The 23,082-nt window shown below is 38.4% G+C and overlaps 1 pseudogene; it reads left to right on the top strand.

The window, feature by feature from the left end:
• The first annotated feature begins 1,277 nt into the window (after positions 1-1,277).
• LOC134221611 (ubiquitin fusion degradation protein 1 homolog) overlaps positions 1,278-23,082 on the top strand; it is a 22,631-nt pseudogene continuing 826 nt past the window's right edge.

The raw sequence follows: 23,082 nt of genomic DNA, 5'->3' as shown, positions 1-23,082 counted from the left end.
CCTTCTTTTGAAAAAGGGATCATATTCAGCATTGCTTTAATTCTGACAAACACCGACTTTTAAAGAACGGATCACATCTATCATTGCCTTAATCCAGGAAAGCGCTTTCTTTTGGAAAAGGGATCACATTCACCATGGCGTTATGAAAAGGGATCATATTCGTCACGGCGTTATGAGTTATTGCGCAAACTGGGCAAACGCATGCATGGCAAATAGGAGATGAACAATTCTGGGGAATGGTGCATTTTGGCAAACGGCTTTCTGGGGAATGGTCCATTCTGGCAAAAAGCTTTCTGGCAAATGACTTTCTGGCGAATTTTTTTTTCGTTTTGTGAGTAATTAGCAGCTCCGTTCAAATAAAAATTGCTCAACACTAACGACTCCTTTTTGCCCTTGGCCCATTTTTAAACATTTCAAATGTTTTAGACAGTTAAACAACCTAGATATTTTGAGTAGAAAATTATCGTGACTCGTAGCTAGTCTTACAGAACGTGCAGATACGTTGAAATGATTTGGTTTCAATAGGAGCGTTTTGGATCATCTTCCCCTACAATATAACATATCTGATGTAGAATCTGATATAAAATTTGGCTCTTACAATAAATAGTTTTAGATACGGAAAAAGGTGAGTTAGAGGTGACAAGACCTCGGCATTTTTTTTTGTTAGATATGATCACCTTTGCAAAAATAGAACACAATCTGTTCATTTTTTACAAATGGCAACACTACTGGGACAACACCACTTATGGGCAACATCCTCTCTCGTTGCATTAGTATTTAATATCTCGATCAGATTACTTTGGCGGCTGTGTAGGTAATTGTGTTAACATTGAGTGAATTATTTTTTATTCCTATAATTTCCTTATGCGCTCTTCATTTCATAACACACGGGCACTTCGTAATTGGTTCAATGTTGCTACAAAATGCCCCACTTTTGATTAGCATAACTAATCATAATTATGGTCGGTTGATTTTGCTTTTTTGCCTATGGAAGATTGAAAAAATCTCAGGTGTAAACGGCTAGCAACGCTTTGTAAACACAACTGGTGAGTGTGAGTGTAAAGTTGCTACACGGGAACCCAAATATCGAAACCTAATCTTTCAGGCTAATAGTGGGAACATGTGTAAAGAAAATCACGAACGGGTCGAGAACGATGCGTTCTGCTGAACACAATAGGCGGATAATCGGCTGGGTAAAACAATCGGGGAATGCGAAAATAAAAAACCGAGTTTTCCAGTTTCCACGCGCTAGACTAAGCAGAGCTCAGGCTATGATAATGGGAATGGTAGGTGTTGTTAACCGTCTAGACGATGTGAGCGCAATTGTGATTTTTATGATTCGCATCTAATAGCGGTTAACGGAAGCGGATTTGGGTTACCGGGGCAATCTAGTTCTGGGACTAAAAAATTAGGTACAGAAGATTTGGTGAATTTCGGAGGATGAAAATTAAATTCATCTAAAATGGAATTTGATTGTTGGTTGTGTTATGACTATGAGTGTTGATAAGAAACTCGAGTAAATTAAGTGCGATGCATGATTATGAAACTTAACTTGATGTGTAGATTTTCGCAGTGCAGAGAGCAGGACATGATTAGCCTTCACACCGATAGAGAAGTGCCAGCCTATGACTGTACATTTGGCTCTGGGGATCTACTTTCGAGAAGGGATCACATCCGTCATTGACTTAGTCCAGAAAAACGCCCACATAAAAAAATTGATTCCCGTTGCTTGATTCCGGACAAACACCTACTTTTGAAGAATGGATTAAATCTAATCCAGACAGACACCTACTTTCAATGAAGGAATCACATCCACCATTGCCTTGACCCGATCCAACGCCCAGGATTAAATTCATCACCTTATTCCAGGAAAACGCCTACATCCAAAAAACGAATCACATCTATTTACAATTGCCTTAATCCGAGCAAGCGCCTAGTTTTAATGAAGGGATCACATCCACCATTGCCTTAATCCTGTTGAGCACCTACTTTTAAAGAAAGAGTCACATCCACCATCGCCTTATGCCGAGCACATGGCTTCATTTAATAAAATCCCATCCACAATTGCCGTAATTCGAGCAAGTGCCTATACTTTTAGAGAAGGAATCACATTCACCATTTCCTTAATCCAGGCAAGCGTCTACTTTTAAAGAAAGGATTACATTCACCATTGCCTTAATCCGGGCATGCACCTACTTCTAAATAAGTGATGACTTCCACCACTTTGTTATCCCGGCGAGCTCCTTCTTTTAAAGAAGGGGTCATATTCACCATCACCTTATGCCGAGCCAACGTCTTTTTTGAATAAAAGAAAAAGCGTCTACTTTTAAAGAAGGTTAACATCAACCACTGGATTAATCCTCGCAAGCGCTTACTTAACAAAAAGGGATCACATCCACCATTGCCTACTTTAGAAGAAGGTATCACAATCGTTGCATAATCCCGGGCAAATGCATTCCGATGGATGCTTTATTTTCAATGGAGAGATAACTTTTATCATTGCTTCATACTCGGCTAATGCATGCTTTCTTCGAAAGGATTATGTCTTTTTAATATTATTACCATTATTTCTTGGCATAACTTTCCCGCCAAACTATTTTCATGATCGTTGTCGCAAATTATATTTGTGGGTGAAAATTATGAATGATTTCAATGAAATCAAGGCTTCTGAATGGTTTTGTAATGTAATAAACTCATATTTCATTCAGGTTATACGTCAGCAATGAAAATTAGGGTTCAATTTCAAATGCCATTTTTTCATTTGTCGTTTTTTGTATTCGGTACAAGCATGCGTAGAACGGCAGATTAGTTCATTTATAATTTGGTGTTGAAAGTAAGAACTATAATTGCAACATTTGTTTGAGAAACTGCATATATACATTTTAAACAATACCGAGAAAACAACGAAAAACTGTTTTAGAACAAATTGGCACCGAATATTTTGATTTTTTCGATACAGATCAATAGTTTTTGATAAAAGTCAACATCTAGGGCACTTCCAGTTCGAAAACTGCAAGCAGTACTCCATAGTGCTCTTCAAAGTGTGTACATATGAAGATTCTCAAATTTGTCCAAACATTTCTTTGGACATTCTTCCAAGTATTTTATTTTTTTAATTAACTCTAGGGATTTCTTAATAAAATCCTCTGGAAATTATTTCGGAGATAAATCTAGAAATGAATTAAGACATTCCTTCGAAAGTTCAAAGAAGCCTTTCTTAGAAAATTTCGAAAATTTCTTCAGGAATTCCTTTACGAATACTTTTAGAAATTTCTACAGAAATTCTTTCGAAATTCCTTGGATTTTTTTTCGGAAAAAAACAATGATTTTTGAATAATTCCGAAATGCAATGTCCGGTCGAGCCAATTTTCAATAGCAAACAATGGGACCGCATTCCCCGTCGAATGCAACTTGTTGCGAGTAAATCGGATAATGCTAAGTTCCAAAAAGTGTGTCTACAAAATTTGTACACATACACACATACACACACACATACAGACATCACCTCAGTTCGTCGAGCTGAGTTGATCGGTATACAACACTATGGGTCTCCGGGCCTTCTATCAAAAGTTCTTTTTTGAAGCAATCATATAGCCTTTCGGTACAACTTTGTTGTACGAGAAAGGCAAAAAAAATCCGCAAATAATTGCTAAAGCAATTTCTTGAAAAAAAAATCGCTATTTCCGATGGAATTTTTAAAAGCATTTCCGAAGCAAAGTAGGACTTTTTAAGGAATACCTTGAGGTGAAAATTATTTTGAGCTTTAAGTGGAATGTCTTCACTTGTCATAAGACGAGTTTTTACGAGTTCCACCACTTGTGGTGTGGGTTTCCGACGATGTTTTAAATAAATTTATGAAACATCAAATGGATGATTACTGAAGAAATTCCGAAGCAACTTCTGCAGTAAATTTCCAAAGAATTCTCGAAAAGATCCGAAGAAGTATGATGGTAGATCGAGTGCTATCCCGATATTTTTGATTTTTTGATTTAGTCTTAATTTCAGATTCAGAACAGGGTTTTGTTTCATTACTGTCGGGATTTTCGGAAAAATTCCCGGAAAAAATCCTGGCAGAATTCCCGAAAGGAATTGAAGGAATTCTTTAGAATTAAAAATTCCATTGGTAATTTTGGAAATTCCATTGCAAATTCTTTCGTGGATTCTTTTAATAATTCTTTAGGAAATTCCTTTAATAATTCGTTTAGAAATTATTGTCCAAAATCTATTCAGCAGTAAATCCTCCATATATTCTTTCGAGAACTCCTGAATATTTCTCCATGGATTCTATCGTAAATCCTCCCGAAAGGCCTTTGTAAATTTCTCCAGAAAAATTCATTTCAAAATTCCTCTAGGAATTATTCCGGAAATAGGAAATCCTAAAGGAAGTAGTTTCTAACGGAAATTTTAAAGGAATTTTGTAAGACATTCCTTAAGAATTCTCAACATAATTTCCAAATGAAATTTACGAAGGATAGGTTAACGATGGTATTTTGGACATCTGAATATATTTTGGACTTTTGGCTATATTTTGTTTGGGAGCGGGCCATTTGGCATAACGCCATTTGGCATAAGGTCATTTGGCATAAAGGCCATTTGGCATAACGGACATTTGGCATAATTGTAACCAACGTCAAAAGTGAGGGTCTTTTGGCATAACGGACATTTGACATAATTTTTCTTTGCGTTCGCTAAATGGTGACTAAGTGGTACGGGAAACACCCCGGAATAGTTAATATAACACCCGTCGATAACGATATTAAAGACACTATCCTCTCGTGGAAAGAATGCATTTGCAATGCAATGCAAAAGTAGGTGCATGCCCGGATTAGAGCAGTGGTGGGTCTGGGTCATTTGGCATAAAGTCATTTGGCATAACGCCATTTGGCATAAGGTCATTTGGCATAAAGGCCATTTGGCATAATGGTCATTTGGCATAACGGACATTTGGCATAATTTAGAACTGCAAGAAAAGAGTGGGTCATTTGGCATAACGGACATTTGGCATAATTTTGAACTGTGAAAGCGAAAGGGATATTTCATGTAATGTTTAGCGTAGATTAAGTAGGTTCAGGCTGTTTTCTGATGAATTTAGACTGATGGTAGACATTTTCCGGAAGAATGAAATAACAAAACGACAGAATTGCTTCCGAGGGAGAAATCACATCCATCATTGACTTATTCCGGCCACATGCCTACTTTTAAAGTAGGGATTACATCCACCATTGCTTCAATCCGGGCATGCGCCTTAAGACCGGATCCACCATTGCCTCCATCCAGGCAAGCGCCTAACTTTAAAAACTCAAACAATACACTTGTCGTAGACGCGTTACTGAAACCAATCAAGTCACATATGAGTAACTGCAACCAAATCAGAATTGTGCTACTCGGGGAAGAGATCACATCTACCATTGATTTTATCCCGGTAAGCGCCTACTTATAAAGAAAGAATCATATCCACCATTTGCCATAATCCGGGCAGGGCCTACTTTCAAAGAAGGGATCACATCTACCATTACCACAATTCGGGCCACGCACCTACTTTTAAAGAAGGGATTACATCTACCATTGCTTCAATCCGGACAAGCGCCTACTTTTAAAGAACGAATCAAACTCTCCATTGCCATAATCCGTCCAAGCGCCTATTTTTAAAGAAGGGATCACATCCACCATTGACTCAATCCGGGTATGCGCCTTATTTTAAAGAAGGAATCACATCCACCATTTTCATGATCTGGGCAAGCGCCTACTTTTAAAGAAGGGATCTCATCCATCATTGCCTCAATCCGGGAAAGCGCCTTCTTTTAAAGAAGGAATCACATCCACCATTGTCATAATCCAGGCAAGCACCTACTTTTAAAGAAGGGATCACATCCTCCATTGTCATAATCCATGCAAGCGTTTACTTCTAAAGAAGGGATCGCATCCACCATGGCCTTAATCCGAGCATGCGCCCACTATTAAAGAAGGGATCACATTCTGCATTGCCACAATCCATGCAAGCGCCTTCTTTTAAAGAAGGGATCGCATCCACCATGACCTTAATCCGGGCAAGCGCCTACTTTTAAAGAAGAGATCATATCATCCATTGCCATAATCCGGGCAAGCGCCTACTTTTAAAGAATGGATCACATCTTTCATTGCCATAATACGGCCACACGCCTTCTTTTGTAGAAGGTATCATATCCTCCAAGGCCTTAATCCGGCCGCACACCTACTTCTAAAGAGGGGATTACATCCACCATTGCTCTAATCCGGGCATGCGCCTACTTTTGCATTGCAAATGCATTCTTTCCACGAGAGGATAATGTCTTTTTAATATTGTTATCGACGGGTGTTATATTTACTATTCCGGGGTGTTTCCCGCACCACTTAGTCACCATTCAGCGAACGCAAAGAAAAGTTATGCCAAATGTCCGTTATGCCAAAAGACCCTTACTTTTGACGCTGGTCACAATTATGCCAAATGTCCGTTATGCCAAATGACCGTTATGCCAAATGGCCTTTATGCCAAATGACCTTATGCCAAATGGCGTTATGCCAAATGACTTTATGCCAAATGGCCCGCTCCCAGCAGTGGTGGATGTAATCCCCTCTTTAAAAGTAGGCGCTTGCCTGGATTATGGTAATGGTGGATGTGATTCCTTCTTTAAAAGGAGGCGCTTGCCCGGATTGAGGCAATGGTGGATGTGATCCCTTCTTTAAAAGTAGGTGCTTGCCCGGATTATGGCAATGGAGGATATGATCTCTTCTTTAAAAGTAGGCGCTTGTCCGGATTATGGTAATGGTGGATATGATTCCTTCTTTAAAAGGAGGCGCTTGCCCGGATTGAGGCAATGGTGGATGTGATCCCTTCTTTTAAAGTAGGCGCTTGCCCGGATTATGACAATGGTGGTTTTGATTCCTTCTTTAAAAGAAGGTGCTTTCCCGGATTGAGGCAATGGTGGATGTGATCCCTTCTTTAAAAATAGGCGCTTTCACGGATTATGACAATGGAGGATTCGATTTGTACTTTAAAAGTTGGCGTTGGTCCGGATTGAAGCAATGGTGAATGTAATCCCTTCTTTAAAAGTAGTTGTGTGGCCTGAATTATGGCAATGCGATGATGGAGGTGATCCCTTCTTTAAAAGTAGGCCCTGCCCGGATTTGGCAATGGTTTTTTTTATTTCGTTCTTCCTGAAAATGTCTACCATCAGTCTAGATTTATCAGAAAACACCTTAGCCTCGATCTACTTTATCTACGCTAAACATTACATGAAATATCCCTTTCGCTTTCACAGTTCGAAATTATGCCAAATGTCCGTTATGCCAAATGACCCACTCTTTTCTTGCAGTTCAAAATTATGCCAAATGTCCGTTATGCCAAATGGCCATTATGCCAAATGGCTTTTATACCAAATGACCTTATGCCAAATGACTTTATGCCAAATGACCCAGACCCATTTTGTTTATTCTGTTACATAAATATAGTTTGAAATGTGATAATTACCGAGACAAAAGGAACACATGATTCCTATTTATTTAAAGTAGGCTAACTAGAAAAACACGCAAAATATTGCCAAAAGTCCAAAATATATTCAGATGTCCAAAATACATCATTTACCCTACATAAAAGAATTTCTAAAGGATTTTGTGAAGAGATTTTCAAAAGAATGCCTAAAGAAAATTCCGAAGGAATTTCAAAAGAAATCTTCGAAGGTCTAAAGGGATTTCTGTGAAAAAAATACGGAAGAATGACGGAAGAAACACCCAAAACAATATTCGAAAGAATTCCTGGGGTAAGTTCTGAAGAAATTCCTGACAGAAATTTCCAAGAATTTCTTCCTAGAATTTCCAAAGGGATTTGTTGAGAAAGTACAGGCAAAAATTTTAAAATTTATTCTGAAAATTCCTAGAAAAAATCCAAAGGTATTCTTACAACAATGTTCATCAGGTACTGAAAAAAATCCAATAAAAATTCATCTTTAAATTTTTAAAGAAATATTTAGGCTGATTCTCGGTTTTTGCCCAAAAACAACATCCGCCCAACAACACATTGCCCAAAAACAACAAATCCGAGGAGTTTATTTTAATTTTTTTTATTTAATTGTTTATTTTTTATTAATTAAATATTTGTAACGGCCTTATGAAGAATTTCTAAAGAAATCCCTAGAAATAGAGGAATATCGGAAGAAATTCCTTTGGAAAATTTATTGGGAATACCTTTAGGAATAACTACCCCAAGTAACACAGTTTGTTGTATGAGAGGTGAAAATACAGCATACAGGCTTGTTATGTTTTGATCTTGAAAACTTGTTTCATATCATTTGCGTGACCTAAACGGCGCAAAAATTATTAATATTTTCAACATCTTTCAGTCGCAATCAAGTTAATGATTAAACATTCACAAGACCAAAGTTAAGTTCTAAGGAAGTTTTCAAAAACCATGTCTCAAAGAGATTCAGTCAAATTGAATACAAAAATAAAAATGTTGACCTACATTTGTAACGATATCAACCATATACAAAAATGAATGAAGAAATGCATGCATGACATGATGAATACCATTTTGATGAAATTTATAGAAAGACACAAACTGAATACAAAATAAATAAATTTGATTCCAAACCTTGCTTAATATGCGACTTGTTATATTCATTGGCGAACTTTTCATTTCACTTCTCCTGAATTCATGCGCCATTGATTGAAGAAAAAAAGGTATGACAAAATCATATAATATAGTAATTTATCGATAAACAAATTCTCAATTATGTTAAATAACAATATGGCGAGTTCTCGATAAACAACCAAGCCAAGATCAAAACTGTTCGTTTCTTTGATCCTAAAAGATGCTGAAATTACGTTCAATAAACGTGTTTTAACTATCTTTATGATATATTTTCTAACTAAACAAATGTCAAAAAATGGACATGTTATGACCATGTTTATAATAGCATCCTATGGACATGTTTTATGTTGGCGGATTGTAGAAAAAACGTCTTGAATGACCCATCAAATGTCAAAAATCAACATGTTATCGGCAGACCGCATCGTGCTTTCGTGCTGTGCGGTTCTTTCTCTCTTTGCGGAAGGAAGTTTTTAATACTACCCGAAGCTATTTTAATTTCAACGGTGCTTCTTAGCGCTATTTGTACCCACTGATCCCGTTACGATCTTTGCAAGGACCCGTGCCTTCGTTTTACGTTGGACCCGTTTGCGGAAGTAAAATTCCGACAAGCGGTGGTAATCCTGCAGGGACACCGTTCTGGGAAAAACCTCTTAGAAGGTCACGTCTCCACGCTCAGCAATGAGTATTAACAAAAACAAGAGGAAGGGGAGTCTCTGAATTCTCCACTTCCTTCAAAGAAACAAGGTTTCAAGACCGTCCTGCCCAAGCGCGGAAAAATAGAAGGAAGCTGGAGAATTCAGATATTCCTTCTAACTCTAATATCGGAAATAATTCTTCTCCAATCGAACTGAGCAATCAGTTCGATTTGATTAATGAAAATTATGAAATTGAGCAAATCGAATCTACCTCTAGCCCAGGTGATTCGATTCATGCGAAAAAGCAAAGGATTCCGCCAATTGTGGTATCTGTTGCCGAGTTTTCTGGCTTCCGGAATGAGATTTTGAGTAACCTTCAGGGGATCAAGGTTTCATTTCAGATTGCTAGGAAGGGTGACTGCCGCGTTTTGCCGGGATCCTTTGACGATCGCAAACGTCTTCTTCACTATTTAACTGAGAAGCGCCATAAATTCTTCACATACGACGACAAAACTGAGCGATTGTTCAAAGTCGTCTTGAAAGGTCTCCCAGTGATGACAAATCACTGGATGAGATTAAAATTGAAATTTCTCAATTACTTGGATTTTCACCAGTCCAAGTAATTAAGATGAAAAGAAATCCCATTCTGGTACTTCCCAGAGGGCATTTCTCAAGAATTTTATTTAGTTCATTTTAACAAAGTGAACTAAATAATATGAAAAGATTGGAAAAGGCCTGTATTATGTCTCATGTCCGTGTTACATGGGAACATTTCCGCAGGCCTGGGGGAAATTTCCAAAACCCTACCCAGTGCCGTAAGTGCCAAAAGTGGGGTCATGGAACCAAACATTGTCACATGGATGCTAAATGCATGATTTGTGGTGGAACCTCTCACGCCAAGGACGCATGTCCTGTGAGAGAAGATTCCAATAAATTTAAGTGCGCAAACTGTGGGGCAATCGTAAATCCAATTTCTGGGAATGCCCTTCACGCAAAAAGTTTTGAATTCCCGTGCAAAATTGATGACGGAAATTCCAATCGGATCCCAGATTCGACGGGTAGAAATTTTTCAAACGCTCAAATTTCTAAACCGGTTACCGGTCGAGCAATTCATACCCACCACAATTCACAAACAAATTTTGCCGCTCGTCAACGGGTAGCAAGCACTTCAGTAAATTCCAATTTTTCCAATGTACCTACGTATGCAAACATCGTTGCTGGTAGACCAAATTTCTCTTCTAAAAATGAGGTTTATACCCATGTCCCAACGGAAAATAACGGTCATGTTGCCGATTCAGGTAGCATGACTGCTTCCGATTTTGATTTTTTAACTGAACAATTGCATCACATGATTGATGCAATGTTCAAAGCAAATACCATTCCTGAAGCTGTTCAGGTTGGTATAAAGTACACCCAAAAATTGTTATCGGACTCCGTTTCAATGGATCCAAATAATTGTGTGAAAGTTCTAAATTGGAATGCCCGCTCTCTAAAGGGTAAGGAAGATGAATTATTCAACTTCCTTTCAGTTCATAATGTGCATATTGCCATTATAACAGAAACTTATTTAAAACCAGGACTCTCCATTAAAAGAGATCCAAATTATTTTATCTACAGAAATGATCGTCTTGACAGCGCCTGTGGTGGGGTCGCCATTGTCATTAATAGACGTATCAAACATAAATTATTTTCTTCGTTTGAAACCAAAGTTTTTGAAACCTTGGGAGTTTCTGTTGAAACAAATTTTGGACAATTTTCCTTCATTGCAGCCTACTTGCCTTTTCAATGCAATGGGCAACAAAAGAATTTGTTGAAAGCTGATCTTCAAATTCTGACTCGCAACAAATCAAAATTCTTCGTAATTGGTGACTTCAATGCCAAACACCGTTCATGGAATAATGCTCAAAGCAATTCCAATGGTAAAATTTTATTTGAAGATTGTTCTGCGGGATATTATACTATTCAATATCCCAATGGACCAACTTGTTTTTCTTCCAGTCGAAATCCTTCTACAATTGATTTAGTTTTAACGGATTCAAGTCAGCTGTGTGGCCAATTGGTAACTCATGCTGACTTTGACTCTGATCACCTTCCTGTGACATTTGAAATCTCACAAGAAGCCATTTATAATCCAATCAGCTCTACTTTTAATTATCATAGAGCTGATTGGGATTTATATAAAACGTATATCGATAGGAATTTTGTTGTTGATATTCCTCTCGATACCAAAAGTGATATTGATAATGCTCTCGTATCTTTGACAAATTTAATTGTCGAAGCCAGAGGCATTGCAATTCCGAAATGTGAAGTAAAATTCAACTCCATTATTATTGACGACGATCTTCAGCTACTGATCCGTCTTAAAAATGTGAGAAGAAGGCAATACCAAAGAACTCGCGATCCCGCGTTGAAAGTTATTTGGCGAGATTTGCAAAATGAAATTAAAAAACGTTTCGCTATTCTGAGAAATACCAACTTTGAGAATAATGTCTCGAAGTTGGATCCCAGTTCGAAACCCTTTTGAAATTAACAAAATTCTTAAAAACCTCAAAAGCCAATTCCAGCGCTTAAAGAGGGAAATAAAATTTTATTAACAAATGGCGAAAAGGCTCAAAAACTTGCTCAGCAGTTCGAGAGTGCCCATAATTTTAGTCTAGGTCTCACTAGTCCAATTGAGGATCAGGTTACACGGAGCTTCGAAGACATTCTCAATCAAGAGATTGTTTTTGACCCTTCGTTGGGAACTAATTTGGATGAAGTGAGATCTATTACTAGAAAATTTAAAAATATGAAAGCCCCGGGTGATGATGGTATTTTCTACATACTTATCAAAAAACTTCCTGAGAGCTCTTTATCTTTTTTGGTTAATTTATTTAACAAATGTTTTCAATTGGCATACTTCCCAGATAAATGGAAAAATGCCAAAGTTGTTCCAATTTTGAAGCCGGACAAAAATCCAGCTGAGGCTTCTAGTTATCGCCCAATCAGTTTGCTTTCTTCAATAAGCAAACTGTTTGAAAAGATTATTTTAAATAGAATGATGGTTCATATTAATGACAATTCTATTTTTGCTGATGAGCAATTTGGTTTTCGCCATGGGCATTCAACCACTCATCAGTTATTAAGAGTTACGAACTTAATTCGGCTCAACAAATCTGAAGGATATTCGACTGGAGTTGCTCTTCTTGTTATAGAGAAAGCATTTGACAGTGTTTGGCATGAAGGTTTGATTGTAAAATTGATGAATTTTAATTTTCCTCTGTACATCATTAAACTGATCCAAAATTATTTATCAGATCGCTCACTGCAGGTAAACTATCAGAATACTAAATCTGATAGATTACCTGTAAGGGCTGGTGTCCCCCAAGGCAGCATACTGGGGCCCATATTGTATAACATTTTTACTTCTGACTTACCTGATTTACCACCAGGGTGTCAAAAATCTTTGTTTGCAGATGACACGGGCCTTTCAGCCAAAGGGCGAAGCCTTAGTGTCATTTGTAGTAGATTGCAAAAAAGTTTGGATATTTTCTCCACTTACTTGCAAAAATGGAAAATTTCCCCGAATGCTTCCAAAACTCAGCTTATAATTTTCCCACATAAGCCGAGAGCTTCTTATTTGAAACCTTCTAGCAGACATATTGTCACTATGAATGGGGTTCCAATTAATTGGTCTAGCGAAGCTAAATATTTAGGACTTCTGCTAGATCAAAAATTAACTTTTAAAATCACATTGAAGGCCTTCAAGCCAAATGTAACAAATATATTAAGTGCCTATATCCACTTATAAACAGAAAATCAAAACTTTGTCTTAAGAACAAACTTTTGATTTACAAACAAATTTTTAGACCTGCCATGTTGTATGCTGTGCCAATATGGACTAGTTGCTGCAATACCAGAAAGAAGGCACTCCAGAGGATTCAAAATAAAATTTTGAAAATGATTCTGAAGTTGCCTCCGTGGTATAGTACCAATGAACTTCATAGAATTTCTAATATTGAGACATTGCAACAAATGTCCAACAAAATAATTTCAATTTTAGATAAAAATCGTTGCAATCTTCTATTGCAACGATTAACTCCTTGTACCCTTAGTATAAAATAGGTTAAGTTTGGTTTAAGTAGAAAACATTGTAATTCCTACATGGTTCAATTCAACCAGAGGAAAAATTCTAACTGCTAGAGGCAATTGAAATGTATTAATAATAACTAAAAGCGTAACATAGCAAATAAGGATGATAGTGTTAAGAAAACACGGAACACCTAGTCTAAGAGATGAATGCATGTATTAGATAATTAGCAAATAAAATTAGTTAAAAAAAAAAAAAAAAAAAAAAAAAAAACATGTTATCGGCAAGTCGCAAGATTGTAATGCAAAACATCTTCAATGATCAAACTGCTCTATGTTTTGCAAGAACCTCTTCATAGCTCTCTTCGAACATAACATGTTTTGTATTTTCTTTTCCCGACCCTAATTCAACATAATTCTTAGATTTTCGCTAATAATGGTGTTTTTGGTGTTACTTGGGACAGTTTCCGAGAAGGAGAAGGAGAAATCATTTGGAAATTTCTATAGGAATTCTTTGGAAAGTCCAAATTATTTTTGGAAATACCCTTCTTCGAAAATTCTTTCAGAAGTTCCCTCGGAAATTCTTCTAGGCCTTCCATCGAGAATTCCTTTACAAATTATTCAACGATTTTTTTTTCCGAAAATCTTTTGTAAATTCCTTCGGAAAATCTTTTGTAAATTCCGGTACAAATTTGTATGGAATTTTTTTTTTCGGAAAACCTTTCAGAAATTCCTACCGAAATTGTTTCACGAAAATCTTGAAAAAAAATCTTTTTGGGAATTCCTTTCACGAATTTCTTCAGAATTTCTTTGGAAATTGCTTTAGGAATTCCTGTCGAAATTGAATTATGTTTTAATGAATTGTGTCAGCAATTATTTCAGGATTTTCATCCAGGAACACATTCTTCCAGTAATTCTTTAAGGAATCCCTTCCGAAACGCTAAGAGAAAATTCTTAGAAATCATTCGCAATTCCTCTTAGGAATTTCTTCAGAATTTCATCCAGGAATTGTTTCGAAAATTCGCCTTGGCTGAATCTCACACTGAGTGAAAATTTTGTGTTAGAGATGCACAGTCGATGTGTATAATGGAACGTGCACACGGTCAAGCAGTTTGACCAACATTGACTCCACCTCTCGTTCATTCAAACATTCATCAAGGTTAACAGTAACGACCGAAGCGCCAACTATAGGGCTATAGCCCCTTAATCTATTTTCTCTATTTTGAGCTTTTTTTCAAAAATTCTCGAACAATTTACCACCTCATTAAGTTATCTTAGTGGTAATGTGATAAATACGGTCCAGCCACCTAAGGCAATTGCGGATCAATCACACTCATCCATATTTCTAGACCAACATTTGAAAAGGGCGTAACATCCAAAATTTATTCCTTCTGATTGTTTGTCCACATATATAATAAATTTTGGCTGTTACGCTGTTACGGAATAAATTTTGGCTGTTACGCCATTTTCAAATGTTGGTCTGGATTTATTCTTGTTTCTTAAGCACGTGCTTTCTGTTGTTGCCCACAGTATCGAAGTGTGTGTATTCCAGCCGATGTTACAACGACTCAAATTGATAGCGTATGGCAATTCCGTCTAAATGTAGTAGGTCAAAGGACATTATGTGACGGATCGCTGTCAGGTTCCCACCGGTACACGGAAACAACTGCATACCCACAGGCATGAATAAAAAATCATGAAATCATGAATCAGGTCAGTTCATGAAACCATGATTATAATTCATGATTTCAATAACATTATTCATGGTACTAGGCAATCCTCATCAGTGGACAGTATGCATAACCGGTTATACTTCGAACACTCCATTCCCAAGAAGTTAGAACCGCTGAGAGGTAGCACGCCGGACTCTCGCTCAGTGTACTCGAGTTCAAATCCCCTGTTGAACTTTTTTTTTATTCTGTCGATCTTAACAACCATTGGTTGCGTTACGCGAAAATAAATCATGAAATCATGATTTATATTCATGGTGTATTTTCATAGCATGAAAACACGACGGATTCATGGAATCATGAATTATTTTCTCATTTCTGGGAACGGATTTTTACCCGTGTAGGCAGTGGATATTTTTGCATATTTCAAAAATGTTCTATCCATCTCAAATGAAAAAAAAATTAGTGATTCCAACGAAAATCTTCAGAGATTTCGACGGCAATCCTTCAAGCATACGGAAAAGAACCTCCAATTTCCCTCCAAAACCTCCAAATTCTAAAGGCAATCCACCAGAGATTCTTAATGGAATATTCTAGGGAGTCCGACGGGAATGTTCCAGGGATTCCAATGAGAATCTTCTAGGTATCCTCTATCCTCCAGGAATTCCGACGGGAATATTTCAGAATTTTGAACAGGAATGTTCCAGGGATTCTGACGGGAATGTTCCAGAAAATTCGACGGAAAGATTTCAGGGATTCCAAAGAGAATCTTCTAGAGATTCCGAATGGAATCCTCCAGGAATTCCGACGGGCATGTTTCAGGGATTTCGTAGGCAATGTTCCAGAGTTGTAGAAGCAAAACGCAAAAGGATTCCAAAGCATGTCGAGGGATCCCGAACCATCGTCGGAAGGGGCTTCGAATTAATCCTCCAGGGATTCCGAAAAGAATCCTCCAACGTTTCCGAAAGGACAAATGAAGCAAATCGTTGAAGAATTCCCAAGCATCTCATCGAAGTATTTCGAAAGATTTCTAATCAATTTGTCAACGGGTTCCGAAGTGAATCGTCAAGGGAGTCCAAAGTTAATCGTCAAGGGAGTCCAAAGTTAATTTTCAAGGAATCTGAAACAAACCGTTGATATATTTCGAAGCGAATTTTCGAATGATTCCGAAGCAAATCTTCAAAGGGATTCTGATCGTCGAGGGATTTCGAAGCAAATCGTCGAAGTATTCTGAAACAAATCGTCAAGGAATTCCGAAGCAAGTCTTCGAACGACTCCGGAGGAATTCCGAAGCAAACCGACGGTGTATTATGAAGAAAATCCTCCATGGATTAATCCATATCAACAATGAAGGGTATTTCTCACAGATTCCCTAACGAAACCAAAAGGAATCCAGTAAGAATTCTTTTGGATTCAAGTTGGAATACTTCGATGATTCTGAAAGGAATTCTTCAGAGATTCCAATGAGAACTCTTGTCGGATTCTGTTAGGAATTCCTCTCGGATTCTGATGAGAATCCTTCTCGGATGCTGATGGGAACTGTGCAGATTATCGTGCTGCTAATCAATCGGAAGTCTGCTGGAAAACTGTCACTCCAGTACGCGATGGATGAATTCATGTCTATGACTGCTGATGAAGTACCACGATTACTTTGATTGATATTTTGGTGGCTAACCATTGTTGTTCATATCAAGCTTACTTTGATGCTTTCACATCATTTTTCATAATTAAAACCAAGTGCAATTTCACTGACACACAGGAATCTTTCTCAGAAATGAGAAACAAGCGCATTTGTCTTCCTTCTCCTTCTTCTTCTTCTTCTTCTTCTTCTTCTTCTTCTATGGCTCTACATTCCAACTGGAACTTGGCCTGCTGTTTCCTCTTAGTATTCTATTAGCATTTCTATTAGTCATTAATTGAAAGCTTTCTATGCCCGCCATTGCATGAGTATGTATCTTGTGTGGCAAGTACAATGGATACAGGGCCCCCCCTTATTTACGCCGAAGGTTATAACATATTCTTGCTTACGTTCAAGTGCGCTTTCGATCGAAAGTTTATACCCGTTTACAAAAACAAATGAGAAAATCATTCGAAGAAATCGGGTTTGTTTGAAAGTTTTGGTCGTCCGTAAACAAGCAGATTGTTTATTAAATCTTCATTAATTTTAATTCTCGTGTAACATTTTTTCTTTAAATCATTTGTATATTGCAATCAACAGACTAATATGAAAGATTTCGATTGCAGTAATCAAAAAAATTAGGAAAAAATGTTACTAAGGTCCTTTTGAAAAGTTAAGCGAGAATTGTGTTATTTAACCCTAAGCTGATTAAAGTGTCACATTTTAGGTCAATACGTTCAATCGTTTTAGTTCACTTGTTTTTATTTTAAGTTTCGTATTACAGCTGAGACTTTTGCTATAAAATTACAATAAACATTGGGAAAGTCGTGCATATTTTTCATTCGTCAGTGACCAAAATTTTGGTACACAAAGCCAACATTAATTTTCCTTATTTTTAGATGCTTCTTCTTCTTGACATTACATCCCTAAATTCAAATACCAATTATCACAATTCTCCGCTTTTCTCTTCTTTTTCAAAAGTTTTTAAAACCACCTTCCATTCCTCTAGTTGCAATAATGCTGAGTCACTGGTGATGACCGCTCATATGCACTTAAAATGGTTAGTTCCAATTTTTGTTCTTATTATGTTTAGCCCAAGTTGAAATGTCGAAATATTTCTAAAGGCAAATAGCTTACTAGGAGGTTCTCTGAAAATAATTCCTGAACAAAGCTTTCCCCAGCGCATTCACCCTGAACCGGAATTAGTTTTGCCAAGCCATGCATCAACATCAACGGTTTTATTTTTTGTGCGAAAAGCACGTTCCATCGTTGCCCCCTCTCTGGTACCACGTGAAACGTTTTACCAAACATGCGAATGAAGCGGGCAACGCCATCAACGAACCTGACAATAGTCGTCTAATTTGATTACATTTCTAAATTTGATAAAATAATCTTCAACCTCACGTTATGCGCGTGATTCGGACGGGCGAACCAGCCACAAAAAATGGAACCAGGTAGGTATGTCACTAGGGGGCCCTCCTTAGCCGTGCGGTAAGATGCGCGGCTACAAAGCAAGACCATGCTGAGGGTGGCTGGGTTCGATTCCCGGTACCGGTCTAGGCAGTTTTCGGATTGGAAATTGTCTCGACTTCCCTGGGCATAAAAGTATCATCGTGTTAGCCTCATGATATACGAATGGGAAAATGGTAACTTGGCTTAGAAACCTCGCAGTTAATAACTGTGGAAGTGCTTAATGAACACTAAGCTGCGAGGCGGCAATGTCCCAGTGGGGGATGTAATGCCAACGAAGAAGAAGAAGAAGAAGGTATGTCACTAAGGCAATGCGACGACGGCTGCGGTGGGTGAGCACTATCTGCCGGTTGTGGTACCACTGCCACAGAAAGAAAGCATGTTCAATCATCAAATCCGACAACCGTTTGCTATGTTTTGATGCGGTGGTCACACACTTATCGCAGTATGTAGGCAACTTCCGTTTTTTGCCCATCTACTACTGCACAAGTATCGCTCTTGAACGGAAACATGATCCGGTCGTCAATGGCTACGGAACGGCTCAGCATCAATTGCAGTTGTATGCAGTGTTGAAGTGATGGCATTGTCAAGTTAGGAGGAACACATCAATACTGAACAATCGGTTACGAAACAGATGATTGTTTGATGCCGAGTGCACTTCTCACTTCATCAGGTTTTCATTCAAGACGGAATGTTGGGAAAAGGTTCCGATGCCGAGTAGGTTGATTGGAATATGAATAAAAGTCTAAACAATGGGCACATACCTCGATCGATCTGTTAACGGTTGGTTGAGCAACTGACTGAAATTTGAACCCGAGGAAACTAGTGAAGTGAAACGTTTCCTTAAGAGCAAACAGAATTCAAGGATACATTTTATAATGAAATTAAACAAAAATTCGAATGTAAATGTGTTTCATTCTCCATCTCACTTTATCAAATAAGTCTCTAGTCTAGTCTTCACATACACAGCCAGTTCGAGAAAGAATCCTAGAAAGTGATAGATTCGACTACATCTATCGCTTTTTGTGTTAGTTCAACGATGAAGAATGACGGAGACAAATTAGCTAGCCTTCTTTGTTGCCTTTTTTATGGAAAGTTACAGAAACAATTTCACTACTTAGAAGAAAATGCAAATCATAATAAATTGTTTCGTCCGACCTTTAAGACATTTATGTACAATTGTTCAATGTTGTTTGTTAACGCCAATGGATTAATAACAACTTTGAAACGAACTCTTAATCAGCGTCTGTAAAAACTGTCAGTCCGGTATCAAGTCAATTAAGCCGGACTTCAATAAAGAATACAAAATCCTTGGTTCAGATCTGCAACGGTGGACAAGCAACAGATCCAATCTGCACACCTCCCACAAAACCAGAAGTCAACGTTCTTTCCATAACTGAGCTCCAGTCAAACCATTTACATCGTGAAAACGAACACCTACTAATCCAGCAGCTGAACCAGACAGAGTCAGCGCGACAAAACAGTTCATGGCTAAATACCTCGATATCATTCGAACATTTTGTCCGTTCCCGACGACGATGACGACAACCACAACTAGTGTATACTGTATAGTAGCAGTGAGTGCTAGTCATATTCGACAAAACCTGGCGAACTAAATCCTTCACTAGTTAGTTGCTGCAACACGAACACCAGCATCGCCGCTAGTCCATCGTTTATTGTAAGTTGTATTTTTTTATTCGACTTCTCTTTTATAGTCGCTCAATCGATATTTTCATGGCTCGGTACGTGACCTCCCTTCGGGTTCCAATTCGAAGCAACTCTATTTTTGCTTGCGGTGGAATTTGAATTCCGTGTGGGTGTTTTGTGCCGCTTCGGTCCAACTGGTGGTGTGATATTCGCTGGTGACAACGCCGCCATAGTCAGGAATGGTTTGCCTGTTCGTATGATGGCGTTTGACCGTATGGCATTGAGTCATTAGCTAAATAATTCACGTTTGTACGGTAATCCTCTTGGGGCTAGCGTGTGTGCTCGGCGTGACACCATCATTGTTGTATGATGGAGTAACGTGCCAATCAGGAGGGTAATTATAGATAGTACACGCAAAACTAGCGCAGTAAATTACGAGCATTTCGAAGCAATCTTGCTGCATAGTTGCAAGGCCGCTCAGCGTTAAACTTGCTCAAAATGTTATCATTTTCAGTTTGTTGCGATTGGCTTGTTAACTACCGAATTGAATGCCCGCCCGTGTCTACGTCTACCATTGATGATTGATGATTCTCGTCCGAAAGCATCGCCAAACATTGCAATCGCTTTCATCGCAATCGCCAAACAGCTGATGTCAGATTGCTCAGTCCTCCGGTGCCGAATCGTGCCGAGGAGAGGCAGGCGTGACTAACCGTACCGAAATGAAAACCCGTTCAAGCAGGTTCAAGTCAACCATGATATCATCCTTACCGTGCGCAAACCGGAGCTTACTTCGGTGCGAAGGCGATGACTCATTGCTCAAGTGTGATCGCATTCGGCTGCGCGCGCTGCTTGGTTGGATGGCCGAAATGACCGCAACGACACGGTAGACTGCGAACTCGCCCGAATTGTGATACACACTGCTGGAAGCAACTCAAGCCCAAGTGCTAACTGTAAGTGCAAATGTCACCTCAGACCATTAATCACCAATGGATGACATTTTGTTTAGCTTCTGGGAGAATGTATCGTTTCGATTTCCGTGTGAACTTGACGAACGTGAGACTACGTTCTAAATTACGTGAAGGTAGGTTCCCACCTAACAAAGACTTATGGGAGGGCATGTGGAATATTTACTCACCAGTAGTTAGTAGTACGTAACACAATGGGGAATAGGCCAAAAATCGATGGGTGAAGGACACTTGAATATTACTCAGGATATTGTCAGCAAAAATTATCTCGCATAATTGAGGCTTTGAACCAATTTGTCAATCAAAGATATCAAAAGATAAGAACCTGGAGGTACTTAAACAGCCTTGATGGAAATCCTTGATGGAAAATACGTCCCGCGAAAAGTCTTTTCCGAACTCTTATTTTCCCTAGTTTCACGATTCTCGAATCCCTAAAAGCGTGAAACAAGTTTAGTGTTTCGGAGACGAGCCAGCCTAGGACTGAAAGTCTCCTTAATAAAGATAATAATAAAAAAGTAGTGTTGAGCCATAGAGTGGTCTCTCAGTTCCTCGCGGAACCTACTTTGGCGCCCTCACTTACTAGGAAGTAAAAGTTCAGTATTTCATTTCGAATTTGAATCACCTAAAAGATGAATAGGTTTAGTTACTTATGGAAATCGAAATTTTTTCACGGAAAGAGAATTTGAGAGCATGACAATTTATATAAAAAAATCTGATGTCGTGAAATCTACGTTGCACTAACGAGATATCGGTATATTGTATATTGGTATAACGCTTCATATTTGATAAAATTGCTAACTTAGGACAAATCATGTGAAAAATCTGCAAAATTGTTATTTAGATTCATTGACAAACTGAGTTACGAAGGTGTTTGGAGTGAATCACTAGCACCACTGTGGAGAAATGACGATTCAACACCGTATTGAATTTTCTTTTTTATACGTTAATGATATACATATAGAGTGTGAGTTTGAAGAATCCTTTGATTATCAATCAACAACTATGAGAACATAAAACTAAAATTGAAGAATATTGACTGGCAACCAATTTTAGAATAAAGCGAATGTAGATAAAGCAACACAACACACTGTATAAAATAATAATGGTGGAAGTACCAGTGAAAAGACGAAAAAGTGATGCTGTATTGAAAAATCCAAATTGCTTTACAAGAGAAATTAATAATCTTATAAATCGTAAGCAGAAACATTGTTTTCCAATTTCGTTTATTTGGTAGGCTAGGCGTGTATAACACTTTACGGAGCACGTTTCTTTCAGATATGTACAATCGACATAATCTTATTATTAAATTAGTAAGAGAGGAAATAAGCCAACGACTCGTGGTGACTCGAGTTATGGTTTAAATGTTTAAGGATGGACGGGATTAGGAATCGGGAATCAGGGAATCATCATACAAGGAATTTCAGCAGCTCATCCGGTCATTTGTCGGGGAGATGTGGTGTGTCGTCGTGCTCGAAGAATGGTTCGAATGGGAGCATCTTCCGGACGGCCAGAGCTACGGCGCTCTACGGAACAAGACAGAGACAAAACAAAAAAAACTTTGAAGAAAGAGAAAAAAAAGTATTAAACTTTTATGTCAGAGGAACAAAGAAACTATAAATGGCTTATCATAGACCACATCACGATCCCCAAAACACCTCTTATCTCCTGGAAGGGTTGTTTACCTCGGGCCACTAGGGTATCCAAAATTGCTCTCTGGAGACGCGTTTTCCGAGCAGAACCAAACTACGTGATCGATGTTCATCAATCGGCCTGCACCTACATAAGTTGCTATCGACAAGGTTTATTCTGTACAGATGTGCGTTTAGTGAATAGTGATTAGACATAAGTCTCGACATCACGCGAATGAAGCCTCGACTTAAGTCCTCCCTCTGAACCACGCTCGCCCAGAAACTTTTGGAACTATGGAAAATAGCCACCGTCCAAGTTCTGTGTGTCCAATTTCGCAACTTTGAAGAGTAATCGACGGACTAATGGGAAAAACTGTTGCTCGAGAATTGTCTTTCATAAACCTCACCTTCCTGTGCGCCCACCTTTGCCAGCGAGTCTGCCTTCTCATTGCCGTAGATTGAGCAGTGGGAAGGGACCCAAACAAAGGTAATCTTGAATGATTCGATTCAAAACACGCATCTGCTCTCTTATGTTTGTAAGAAAGTAAGATGCGCTTAACAGGTTTCATCGACCGGAGTGCCTCGATAGAACAAGACTATCCGAGAAGATGAAATAATGGTCTACGGCTGATTGGAAATTCTCCCAAAGCGAAGTTAATTGCTGCCAGCTCAGCAACATAAACCGAACACGGTTCCCGAAGTTTTCGGAAGGTGGTTGAAATACATTGAAAACACGAAGCCAGTGGATCCGTCAATGCGAGAACCATCAGTGAAAT

The sequence above is a fragment of the Armigeres subalbatus genome, chromosome 3 (assembly GCF_024139115.2).
Source record: "Armigeres subalbatus isolate Guangzhou_Male chromosome 3, GZ_Asu_2, whole genome shotgun sequence".
NCBI classification, from domain to species: domain Eukaryota; kingdom Metazoa; phylum Arthropoda; class Insecta; order Diptera; family Culicidae; genus Armigeres; species Armigeres subalbatus.
Note: the sequence above shows the minus strand (reverse complement) of the source record. Positions and strands in the feature narration are given on the sequence as shown.